We start from the raw sequence: 12,972 nt of genomic DNA, 5'->3' as shown, positions 1-12,972 counted from the left end.
ATAGAAACATCATAATCATAACTAAATGGGTTATTGGGTTACCCATGAACCACCCATTTAGTAAATGGGTGGATGAGAACCATCCCATTTAGCAAGTGCTATGGGTGATAAATGGTTAAGTGGTCATAAATGTACCCACTCATTTATGACCCAACCAAAACCCAACCAAAACCATCCATTTGTCATCCCTAGTTATCCTCTTCTTTCCTCCCTTCCTCTGTCAACTACACACAATCACCCACCTCTCATTCCCTCTCTCCTCCCGTAATCAAATAATAGCCCACAATCAATACAAGCCCAAGAGCTTCCAGCTCTATTCAACTTAATGGGCGTGCTTCCAGCTGACGGCCCGTCACCGCCCCAACTCCACCTCCACTGCATAGACAAGCCACGTCGAGGATGCACCTCTAAGTGCTCAAATCATCAAAGAACCCCTTCTCCTCTGCCCCCCACAACCTCCTCTTACTCCGACAACCTCTCCTCCTCCGCAATTGCCACCACCTCTGGCGATCATTGAAATGTGGGTCGAGAGGAAGGGAAATGAATTGGGTAGAAAAATTAAATGGGTGGGGATATTTCGGTAATTGATCATTAATGGTTAATCTAAACGTGACCAGAGTTCGAGGGTTTAGGATGGAAAAACTAATAGAGGGACTAATTATAGTAATTTGAAGGAATAATATCAAAATATGTAGATTTAGGAGAGTAATATCAAAATACTGATGATTTAAAGGACTGATATCTCTAAAAACCCCGAAATTTTATCTAATAATTATAGAGTTACATGCCTCTTTTTAAATAAGAAAACAAAATAGACTTCTAGTAGGATTAAAAGCACAAGAAACAGAAATTCTTCAAAACCACTAAAAGACTCTGACAATAGAGGTAATAAATTAGTCAACATAAATCAAAATTGAATTTGTTTTCTTTCATAAATAGACTCTTAACTTTTATTATTAAAAATAAACTAAATGCTAATTATTTTTAAATTTCTACCAAAACTAGTGGTACTAATGTGGTTTTGAAAATCTGTCAATTTGGATGTCTTCATCCTACCAAGGTAGCCGATTTTCATATATAGTCGTATTGGAAGATATGATTGTTTTTGTGCGGCCTAGTCAATAATTTATCTGTATCCACATAGACCCATGAAGGTCCCAATTCTTCCTAAATTTGCTGGTTATGCGTTCAACATCAACAAAGAAAGTTTGGTTAAGAAAACATGTCGCGTGTCTCACAAGTATACTTCTTTAAGGGTATTTGAGATTTCAGTTGAAACATTGTCAACGAAAATAGATCACAGTGGCTGATTGCAAGCAAGATAGAAGATTAAATTTCTCATGACTCTGTAATATACAACTATAGTAAATTGCATTTTCTAGGCCAATGACACCTAATACCTCATAGTCTCACTCATTTTACACCTACCAGTTTTTATATACGTGCAATGCACGTGGTTAAATATCAAAATAATTTTTTTATTACTATAAATAAGTCAGATTTATTTTAATTATTAGATTTGTTATAATTTATATTTAAACATTATAAAAAAATTGATATAATGGATTTTTGTGCTAAACTATGATCAATATACTTAAATGGGAGATCATAATTGATTTTTGCAAAAAAAAGATATCAGTTGACATAATAATATCTTTAAGCAGAATAGTAAAATAAAATAAGTTAAATTGATACTACATGTCATATTCTAAACTCTACCAACCCCAAGCTATAATATGAAGTCAAGAATGAATAACAATATCATTATGAACTATAGTTCTAGCAATAAAAAATAACATATCTTATTGCATTGAAAATAGAATTGCATTGCACTTTTTAACATTATAAGCTCATGTTTTATAATAAACAATCTCAAAAGCAAACATAAAAAAAAGAAGTATGATAAACATTATATATATCTGAGATCTCAGCCTACATTATTTGATAGACTTAAAATAATAAAAAGACAAAATTAAAGATTAATGGTAACTATAGTATAATTTTATGTGATAAAAGCAATCATATAAGCATACAAAAATACTAAAAATTTTGCATGAAAAATCCTTCTAAAATTTCCTAATTTTACTCAAAATTTAAGTTATAGTATAACATATTAAAAAAATATTATCATTTATTCTTTTTATTTTATATTTTAATTAAGCCGAGATCAATTTTTCTCTACCTTTATCTTTTTATTGGGCAATTCTAGAGTAGCGTCTTCATCATCTACATCAATTGTGATATCAGGTTAGAGTTAAATTTCTTGAAATTAATCTCTTTAAATAATAAAGTCCAACACCAAAATCAACCTATTTGTCTTCTGCTCCCCCCTCAAAAATCATAACCCTAATCCATGAAATGGGTTTGTACATAATGAAGAATAAAAGACAATGTCAAGAGACAAAAAAAAGAAGGAATTAAATAAGAATCGTTAGGTTTGTACATGATAAAGAGCAAAAGAAAATATAAGAGTCCAGAAATATATTAGGATATCCTTGGATCAATTAAATTATATTGTTACTCATAATTGATATGCATAAGAAACCAAATGTGTTGACAATCTTAAACTATAAAACAAATTGTATGGACCCTCTTAACATAATTTTTTAATGTAAGCAACCCCCAAGATTAATTTTGAAATTTTCTTTGTTTTATGGACGAGTTTGGGTGTAAAGAACAAATGTTAAATTATCTAACCTGATTAAAGTAGAATCATATAAGTTAACCCCATGCATAAAATTTATTTTAACCAAAACCTATATATAAGTATTATGATTGGCATTAAGATCAAAGCTACGTGTGAGATTCTCTTTGACTTTTATATAAACAATATTGTTTATATTAATAGTCTAATCTAATTAAATAAGAAGAAAATAGATGAAAGTACTATGAAAGTTATTGTAATTTTATAATTCATAATTCTTAAACAATCTAATTTATTCTAATAAGAAGAAAATAACAAATATACATATTTGTTTAAGGATATAAAAGTGATGTGAAAATTATTGTAATTTCTTAATCTGAAAAAGATCAAATATACAATATAATTAATTATTTTAAAATAATTTAATCTAATCTAATAACAAAGGCACATGTCTGTAGAAGGAGATAAAAATGCTATAGAAATTATTATAATTTCTTGTCTTATATATATTGGTATATGATGTTGCATGTGAGAGGATAACAATTATAAATAGAGTTTTATTTAAATAATAATAGTATAATTAAATTTTGAAACTGACTATGCAGTACTTTGAACTACTTCAATTTTAGTTGGTGAGAGATCGCCACTTTGTGTGTAATTATTAATCATATAGCATGTGAATAATTATTTGCAAATTGACATTATTAATCATATTGCACGTGAATAATTGTTTGCAGATTGGTATTATAAATCTTGTAGCACGTGAATAATTTACAGTTTGATCATTGATCACATATAAGAGCGAGGGGGTAAATTTGCTATTTAATAAATCGTCTAATTAACCTAATCGTACCGTGAACTACTTGACTTTTAGTCGGTGAGAGATCGCCACGTTGTGTGTAATTATTAATCATATAGCATGTGAATAATTATTCTTAGTTTAGCATTATTAATCACGCAGCACGTGAATAATTATTTACAGTTTGATCATTGATTACATATAAGAGCGAGGGGGTAAATTTGGCATTTAATAAATCGTTTAATTTACCTAAGTTGCTCTTTCATTCAGGTTTACATTTCAATTAAAACTATATTTTTATTTTCATACTATGTATATCCAATAAGAATTCATCAATGTATTAACTTACTCTTACTTAATGGATTAGTATTTGAATTCTAAGGATATTTTTGTCTACTAAAAGATTATCCCGAACTCGTACTTTTAAAGGGAGTATGATATATCCTCACTTGCTTCTAAAGTATTGACATTTTTAAAAATTACTATTAAATCTATCAAATTTTTATTTATGACTTATATTAATTCTATTTTAAATTAGAGTTGGGATATGTTTAACAATAAATTAAACAAATATTAACGATTAGAAAGCTCTATAATTAGCTAATGAGTATGACAGAGAAACTTTTAGGTGAACATATCAATGTTTACATAATAGAGAATATCAATGTTCCAATTTTAAATAACTTAGGGTATCTAAATGATACGAAAAAACAAGTGAAGGTATGTAAGTGCAGAATGACTATGAGGTGTTAAAGTGCTATTTAGCCATTTTTCATAATTATTTAGCTTCCATAATTAAAATGGATTAATTTTTGAAATCCTTTCAACTATGAGGGTTGTCATAGAAAACCTCTCTTAACTATTTTAAATTGAGAAAACCCCCTCAAATTTGTGCATATTATAGATAAGCACTCTCAAGTTTGAGAATTTGAGAAAGCCCACTTAAGCTTTTCTCACTTAATCCCCCTTAACTATTGGGCGTGTCTCAAAAATTTCTCCTCAACTATGTTAAGTTTAGAAAGTCTCCCTTGAGTTTGCAAAGTACTATAGATAACCCCCTTCAACTTTTGAAGTTTTGAGAAAATCCCTCTTAATTTTTCTCATTTAATCTGCGAAAACTAAGAGTACTAGGTCTAATATGTCATGTGATAAGTAGGTGACTAGAAAAAGACTAAAATATTCCTCAATTAAAAAAAAAATTCTGCAGGATGAGAGAAAGAAAAGGAGAATGAGGGAAAATCCTTGTAAACTAATCGAAGTTCTTTTTTTATCAATTGAGAGTTTCTTTATAACCAAATGAGTTAATTTTCAAAACGATATGTCAACTATTTTACATTTTGAAATAATAACATTAGGGTGTTTAATGCTGAAAGTATGAAAGAGCGGGTTGTAAGATACTCATAGTTGAGGGGGGTTCCTCAAATTTTCGAAGTTGATAGAGTTATCTATAATATATCCAAAATTAAGGCATGTTTCTCAAATTAAAATAGTTTAGGGGTTTTTTCCAGTACCTCTTCCTCAGGTTGAGGGTTTTCTAAAGTGAACCCAATTAAAATCCTAGAATAAGGCGTGCTTGGCACGTGCTTGTTCAAATGTTTTACTCACCGTCGGGATGACAAAATGGACCCAAAACCAATTGCCCACCCATACCCACCCGCCAAATTAACCATCCAAACCCACTCATTTAGTTAAATGGGCCATAAATGGGTGTGTATAGTTTCTATTAAAGATAAATGGGTCATTAATGGGCGGGTTATTACCCACCTATTTGCCCGTTTAAATGGATATTGTTTTAAAAACACCCTCAACGCTTCAACAATTACAAAACTTATTTTTAAAAATTATAGAAAACACTTAAAATGACTAACAACCCCTTAAAATTTTGAGATTTGCAAAATACATCCTCAAAGTTTAAAATATTATAAAAACGTCCTCAAGAGTTTAAAATTATAAAAAAACTATCAAAATTTTCTAACCTCACATATGACACATGAAATTCAAAAATTACCAACAGCCCCCTAAAATTTTATAATTTGCAAAAAATACCCTTGAAAATAAGAAAAACACCCTCAAGACTTTAAAATTACCAAACAATCTTAGAGTTTTCTAAACTTGCAAATGACATATGAAATCTAAAAATTTTCAATAGTCCCCTATAAATTTAAATTTACAATTAACACCCTCAAAGTTTTAAATTTTTAGAAAAACACCCTCCATAGTTTAGAATTACAAAACCATCCTGAAATTTCAAAACCTACAAATGACACATGAAATCTAAAAATTATTAGCAGCCCCCTGTAAATTTATAATTTACAAAAAGTACCCTTAAAGTTTAAAAATTACAAAAAACACCCTCAAAAGTTCAAAACTACAAAACAATCATAGAATTTTCTAAACTTGCAAATGACACATGAAATCTAAAAAATTTCGGTAGTCCCCTATAAATATTAAATTTGTAAGTAACACCCTCAAACTTTTAAAAATTGTAAAAAACACCCTCAAGGATATATAAATATAAAAAGTAGGCGCTCACAATTCTTCGTCGGCAGGAGATATATGCGTGTGCGGCAAAGTGTAATTTGCAAAACTTGCGTCTATTGCGCGAGAAACAGGAGAGAAAGAGAGCGTGTATTGTTATCAGTGTAATTTGCAAAACTTGCGTCTATTGCGCGAGAAACAGGAGAGAAAGAGAGCGTGTATTGTTATCCAGCGTGATAAAAAAATTTCAAGGAGAATTACTTGTGGACACTCTGTAATTAAGAACAAACATGGAAAAAATAATAGACTTTAACCAACAACAAATATGAAGAAATGAACACTTACGCTCATAGCTTATGGATTTTGAACAAAGGAAAGAAAAACACTATCTCTCTCAAAGCAGTTCACGCAAGGCTAAGGAGGTGCAAGATTTTTAAGATCCTCGGAGTGGGACGTGATATTTTTACCATATTTTGTTGACAATTTTAGATAGCAAAAAGATTTAGTTAGGATTTTTTTATGGAATGTGTGGTGCGTGGGTTTTTAGAGCCAAATTTAGTTAGGATGTTTTTATCAAATAGAGCTGTTAGGTAGTGTGGTTTTGTAAATCGTGCAAGGTGGGGTTTTCTGAAGATATTTTGTCATTTCTTTGCTCTATCCTAATTTGACACTAAGATGAAGAAGAACTGAATTAAATGTTGAGGGTACTCCGCTATTCTGAAAATTTTGACACATGACCAAAGTATGGGCTTTTTTTAAATAACCGAGCAGACAGTAGACTAGACTTGTTACGAGTCCATCTCTTCTTTTGCTCAGTATCGTGATCATTTGCTTCTTTTGCTCACAATTCTTTCATAATTTTCCCAAGTAGTCGATTCAATTGAGAAAGAAATGTTTACAGAAAACCCCCTGAAAGTTTGTAGAAAACCCCCTAGAAGTTTACAAAAAACCCACTAAAAGTTTACAGAAAACCCCCTGAAAGTTTACATAAAACTTCTGAAAGTTTGTAGAAAACCCCCATGAAAGTTTGCAGAAAAACCCCTAAAAGTTTACAGAAAACTCCCTATAAGTTTACAAAAAAACCCCTGAAAGTTTGCAGAAAACCCTCTGAAAGTTTGCAGAAATCCCCTAAAAAGTTCAAAGGAAACCCCTTGAAAGTTTGCAAAAACCCCCCTAAAAGTTTGCAAAAAAAACCCCTGAAAGTTTACAGAAACCCCCTGAAAGTTTACAGAAAACCCCCCTGAAAGTTTGCAGAAAACCCCTCTGAACGTTTGCAAAAAACCCCTGAAAGTTTACAAGTAGATCCCTGAAACTTACATATATATAGAAGCATCATAATCATAACTAAAGGGGTTATTGTGTCACTCATGCACCACCTATTTAGTAAATGAGTGGTTAAAAAGTGACTCATTTAGCAAATGCTAAATGGGTCATAAATGGTCAAGTGATCATAAATATGTCCACTCATTTATGACCCAACCAAAACCCAACCAAAACCACTCATTTGACATCCCTACTCCCCGAGGAATTCCGATGAAATCCTCGGCGATGAATACGACGACCGAGGGCGTTCCTTTACACGTATCGTTTCAGAGTTGCAAAGCTCGCGCTGGCAGCATCCCGCGCGCGAACGAGGCTGAGTTTATGGGCCCCACAACACATGTGATATTGACATTCCGAAATTGCCGTTCACACCGATGCCCTCGGCGAACACATTTCATATTTCCTTTCCTTTTTAGAAATAATTAGTTGAAGAGGAGTGATCCCATTGCATATCATAATTAATGATAATAAAGTATTACAAGAGGTAATTAGTTTAAGTGTATAATGTGGAATTCATTTTTTTCTTTATTTTATTTGAAATTCGGTCTCCGTGATTAATTACATTGTGAGATGTTAATTTCAAGTAGAACAAAAGTCTACATTAAGAAGCGTTAGGATCAAGTAGAACTTGGATTATTAACAAAAGACGTCCAAAAAACTATCTCGTTAAAACTTAGAAGTTGATTGTCTCAAGATTAAAACATTAATAGAAGCTATCTTACATAATTACATTAAAAATTAATTTCCTTAGCAGGTTTTCTAAGAGAAAGTAATAAACAAAAAGACAAGAAGAAGATGTTGGATGGGCACTAGAGAGCGATCGCCGCCTTAATAGGGCTGTCCATCCGGGCCGGCCCGGCCCGGCCCGGCCCGGAAAACCGGGCCCGGGCCGGGCAAAACCCAAGCCCGGACCCGGGCCCGGGCCTGAGCGGGCCGGACACCGGGCCGGCCCGGTTTGTTTTTTTTTTTAAATTTTGTTTTTTTTTATTTTTTTAAATTTTAACAAAACCATAAATTATAAATTATTATAAAAAATGTCATAAATTTTATTAATAACTTGAAATGAAATGACATAAATTACAAGTACAAAAAATGATAAAAATAACTTCTTTATTAATAATCGGTAAATCCTTTACAAGTATAAATTTATTTCGAAATTCGTCGCATCACAATAGATGAGTACATCCCAACTAGGTTGGCACCTACTCACCCATATCACTATCATTTGCAACTTTTTTCGAAATAATTTAATTCAAATTTAAAGCTAAGAAATAAAAATTACAATTTTATGAATATTATCTAATCATTATATCTATCTGCTAGTCCCAACTCTTCAAATTTATCTTCAATCATAGCAATCCGTTCGATGCCTTGTGTTCGCTTCTCGTATCTCCACCAATCCTGTAAGCACATCACCGCTTGTACAGTATACGGATCTAAGCATGTCCTGTGGTCGTCGATCAAACGTCCTGCTGTGCTGAAAGCGGATTCCGAGGCTACAGTCGAAACCTGCACTGATAGTAAGTCACGAACCATGGTGGAAAGTATAGGATATGAAACTGATCCATATACTTTCCACCATTGCAGAATATCTAAAGCATTTCCTTGACATTTAACTAAGAAAGCAGATAAATATTCGTCTATTTCAGAAACCTCTAATCCTGATGAAGTTCTAGATCCACCAGTTAGTTCAGCTACCATTGCATACCTATCAAAACTTACACTTTTACCTCGACCTGTGCTCGAAGCTGAAGGTGCCGAAGCTGAAGACTGTTGTGTAGCTACACCATATCTAGCTGCATACTCATCATATAAGGTTTGAAAATAATTTCTAATAGCTACATAATGAGTAGTAGCAGTAAGGGTGGATCCATCATCTAAGTCTATAATCTGTCCACCATATAATGATTGTAACAAACTTCGAAGGCCAATTTCCTTCAAGCATGGATCAATAAGAACACCAATACCAAAAATATGAGGAATAGGCCTAAAATACTTATTAAATTTACTCTCCATTTGAAAAATTATATTTCCAAAAGTATCATCCATACGATATTTTGCAAAAAATTTTTGAATATTTAAAATTTGTAAAGCAGCTAAAGTAATAGTTGGATAATAACAACCAGATAATAACATAGTAGCATCATAAAAAACTTGTAACATCTCATTTAATTTACATATAACTGTCCATTCATCTTCAGTTATTCCATAAGCACTACCAGAGCTAGAACTAGAAGCATAAAAATTTATAAAATCATTTATAATTTCTTTATATTCTATTGCTACAGATAACATTGCATAGGTGGAATTCCACCTATGGTCAACATCTTTTGGAATTAGTCTAGGCTTATAATTTTTTCTTTTACAACATTGTTTCCATCTTTTAATTCTCATTTCAGAAGCATTATGCATATTAGTAACTGTTCTAACTTTTTCTATCATGGGTTTAATTTCAGAAAATGCACTTTGAACAATTAAATTTAAAATATGACAGATACATCTAACATGAAAAAGCTCACCATGACATGGCAATGACAAAGTTATTTTCAGAAAATCAACAGCTACATTATTATTACTTGCATTATCTAGTGAAATAGTAAATATTCTTTGATCAATTTTTAGTTGTCCAAGTTCTTCAACAATTAAATTTGCAACATTAATACCAGTGTGTGCCTCTTCAATTGCAATAAAAGAAACAACTCTTTTAAACATTTTCCAACTTTCATCAATCCAGTGTGCTGTTATACATAAATAACCAGTTTGCACTCTAGATGACCAAATATCAGAAGTTAAAGAAAATTTGCAGTTTAAATTTTGAAAATAAGAAATTATTTTTCCCTGTTCCTCAACATAATATTTTAAAATATCACGTTGACAGGTTTGACGAGAAAATTTTGTAAATGCAGGATAAAAACCATCTCTAAACATATCTTCAAATTCATCATCTTCTACTAATTTAAAAGGAAGGTTTTTAAGAACAATAAACCTGATTACGCATTTCCGGGCTCGGGCAGCGTCATAATTCCAACTGCCGAGGGTACCTGATGAGGATGATTGGGAAAGCATAGACTGCCGGATATCACCTTGTAGATTTTGGCCTTTGTTGTGTTTTTCAATATGCCGTTTGAGATGGTTGGTGCCGCTCTTATGATGAGCTTTGAATATCTGGCCGCACAACGCACATTTCGCATTCTGAGAGATGATCCTACCGTGTTCATCCTTGGTGACGTCTATCTTCTCAAAAAAATTCCATACATCAGACCTCGGCCTTTTTGGAGCTCTTGGTGCCGTAGATTCGTCGCCACCAGATTCAGGATTAACACCGGTAGGATGAGGAGTTGTTGTAGGAGGACTCATCTCTGGATCGGTAGGAGTTGCATGTTGCTCTTCATAATCAGACCCAGAAGCCATTTGTTGGAAGTATTAGAAAATACAAAAGATTATAGGATAGTATATTAGTATGAGATAGTATAAGATTGTATAAGAGAGTAGTAGAGAGAGAAATAGATGAGTTTTGTTGTGAGAAAATGAATTGAAACCCCCCCTCTATTTATAGAACCAGCCCCCTAGGTAAATGACCAAAAAACCCTCGAAAAATAGCCGTTTTTGACCGTTTTAAGGGGCAAAACGGTCAAAAGGCCAAATCTGGCCGTTAGGCCAGATTTGGCCCGGGCCGGGCCGGGCCATTCGAAGAACCAGTGCCCATTTTTGGGCACTGTTCCGGGCCCGGGCCGGGTCCGGGCTCCGGGCTTTTTGGACACCCCTACGCCTTAAGATGCACTGTCACGGGGTCCTTTTATTTTGCCGCATTTTTGGGAAACACTGATAATGCAACCTGACCATCCTCTGTGTTTCCTTGTCTCTTTCTAGTTTTATTTGTTTCTTTAATTATCTAGAGAAAATACAAGTCAAAATAACTTAAATCATACCCTCTCTTTACTACTGGGCATAGATCTCCTCTTGTTTCTTTGGAAATCAGACTATTTTTTTAAATTCATAAGAATATGAGATACCACTAGCTAGTAGATACTTGTTATTTAGAAAATTTATTTGCTATTTAATTCTTGACAAAGTAGATTTGATTTTTGGAACCAGCTCTCTGAAATTCATTAAACAAGATTTACAAAATGACAATTTAATTATGTTGAAGTCTTTGATTTCCTAGCTATCAATGTACGAAGAGTTTAGCTCATGCATGCGGTATAACATGAAGTTTCTTTACGACATTCACATTAGTGTTTGCTGTTGACCACATCAAAACAGAAAAAAAAATAATGAAGGGCGATGATGGCCCAATCTTCACCCCCTCACCTCAAGATTCCCCTTCCTTCAATATTTCGGTTCTGTTTAGCAAAACTAGCTGAAAGCTACGAGATTATAGCTGAAAGCTGTGAAATTATAGCTGAAAGCTGATAGCTGTGTAGCTAGCTGATTGACTAGAGCTGTTTGACAAAAGTAGCTGTACAACTAACTTAAATTTGTTAAACGACTAAAAAGAACATGCAATATTATTGATATAAAATTATAATTATTATGGGCAAAAACGGAAGAAAAAAATTTGGCAGCTCCTTTCCAAAAACAAACGCTACTTGAGGTAGCTTTCCAAAAGCTACTTGCAAAAGACACAATCTCCAAAATAATCTTCTCTTATTTTTTATCACCAAACAGCTCTACTAGCTTATTAATGACCAAATCAATAAGACACAATCTTTTATATAAGACACAATCTCTTAGATAAGACACAATCAATGCCTACCCTTAAAAGACCACATGAAAATGGAGGACAAAAACTCTAGAGGTTGCTTCTATTTCAATGTTTAGCAAGCTGGCATATCATAGACAAAAGCGTGAGTGGCTGCAGCGTTGGACTAGCTCTTGTCTAGTTGAAAGCATGTCAACAATGAAACAACCACCAAATAAAATGGTTAATTAATGGCTGAAGGGCTAGTGGATACATGGATGTGCAGGTGACGCCTCAGCAAGAGCTCATGCTGAGCAACATTAGAGATTCTAGAAATGGTTTTTTTTTCTTTATTATTATTATTATTATTATTATTATTATTATTTGGTGGAAAATGGGTTACAGATTTTCGGGTAATTCTGTCGAGGTTTTCTAATAAACTCTGAACTAAGGATGATTCTAAAATTTTGAAAGGTACGAGGTTATAAGATAACCATCCAATAAAAAGGAGGATTTTCTGATATTTTGGCCTTAAAATTTTAGGAACTCATCTATCAGGTATAGCGTTATATTGGTTTGGGTACGGTATACATGATATGAGTTTTCTGCTATTTTAAGAATTCATCTGTCATTGTAATGTTATATATATGGTTTGAGAACAGATTTACTTATGTCGGTAGGACCAATTCTAGATTTTCACTTGCCGTCCTATCGGATGATGTTACTGTGCCAAATCAAGCACACCCGTTTTGCATATTATTTTAGAAATTACAACTTTTATAGAGATTGAAATGAGGAATAAAAAGGAAGATACTTGTGATCTTAAAGTAACATCAAGAGGCGACTTAATTAGGCAGGCCACCTATACTATGTGTCTCTATATGACTACATCGTTCTACATAATCATGTTGTATATTTTAAAATAGGAGTATTCAATAATCTGACATATATATGAAAGGTCTAGCGGAGGTTCAGAGATACGTTTGTAAAAGAATACAATTGATAGAGCTGTCCATTACTCACTCTAAAATTTTCTCGCCCCCCAGA

The sequence above is a fragment of the Asparagus officinalis genome, chromosome 5 (assembly GCF_001876935.1).
Source record: "Asparagus officinalis chromosome 5, Aspof.V1, whole genome shotgun sequence".
Taxonomy (NCBI): Eukaryota; Viridiplantae; Streptophyta; class Magnoliopsida; order Asparagales; family Asparagaceae; genus Asparagus; species Asparagus officinalis.
This window is presented reverse-complemented; position numbering follows the sequence as displayed.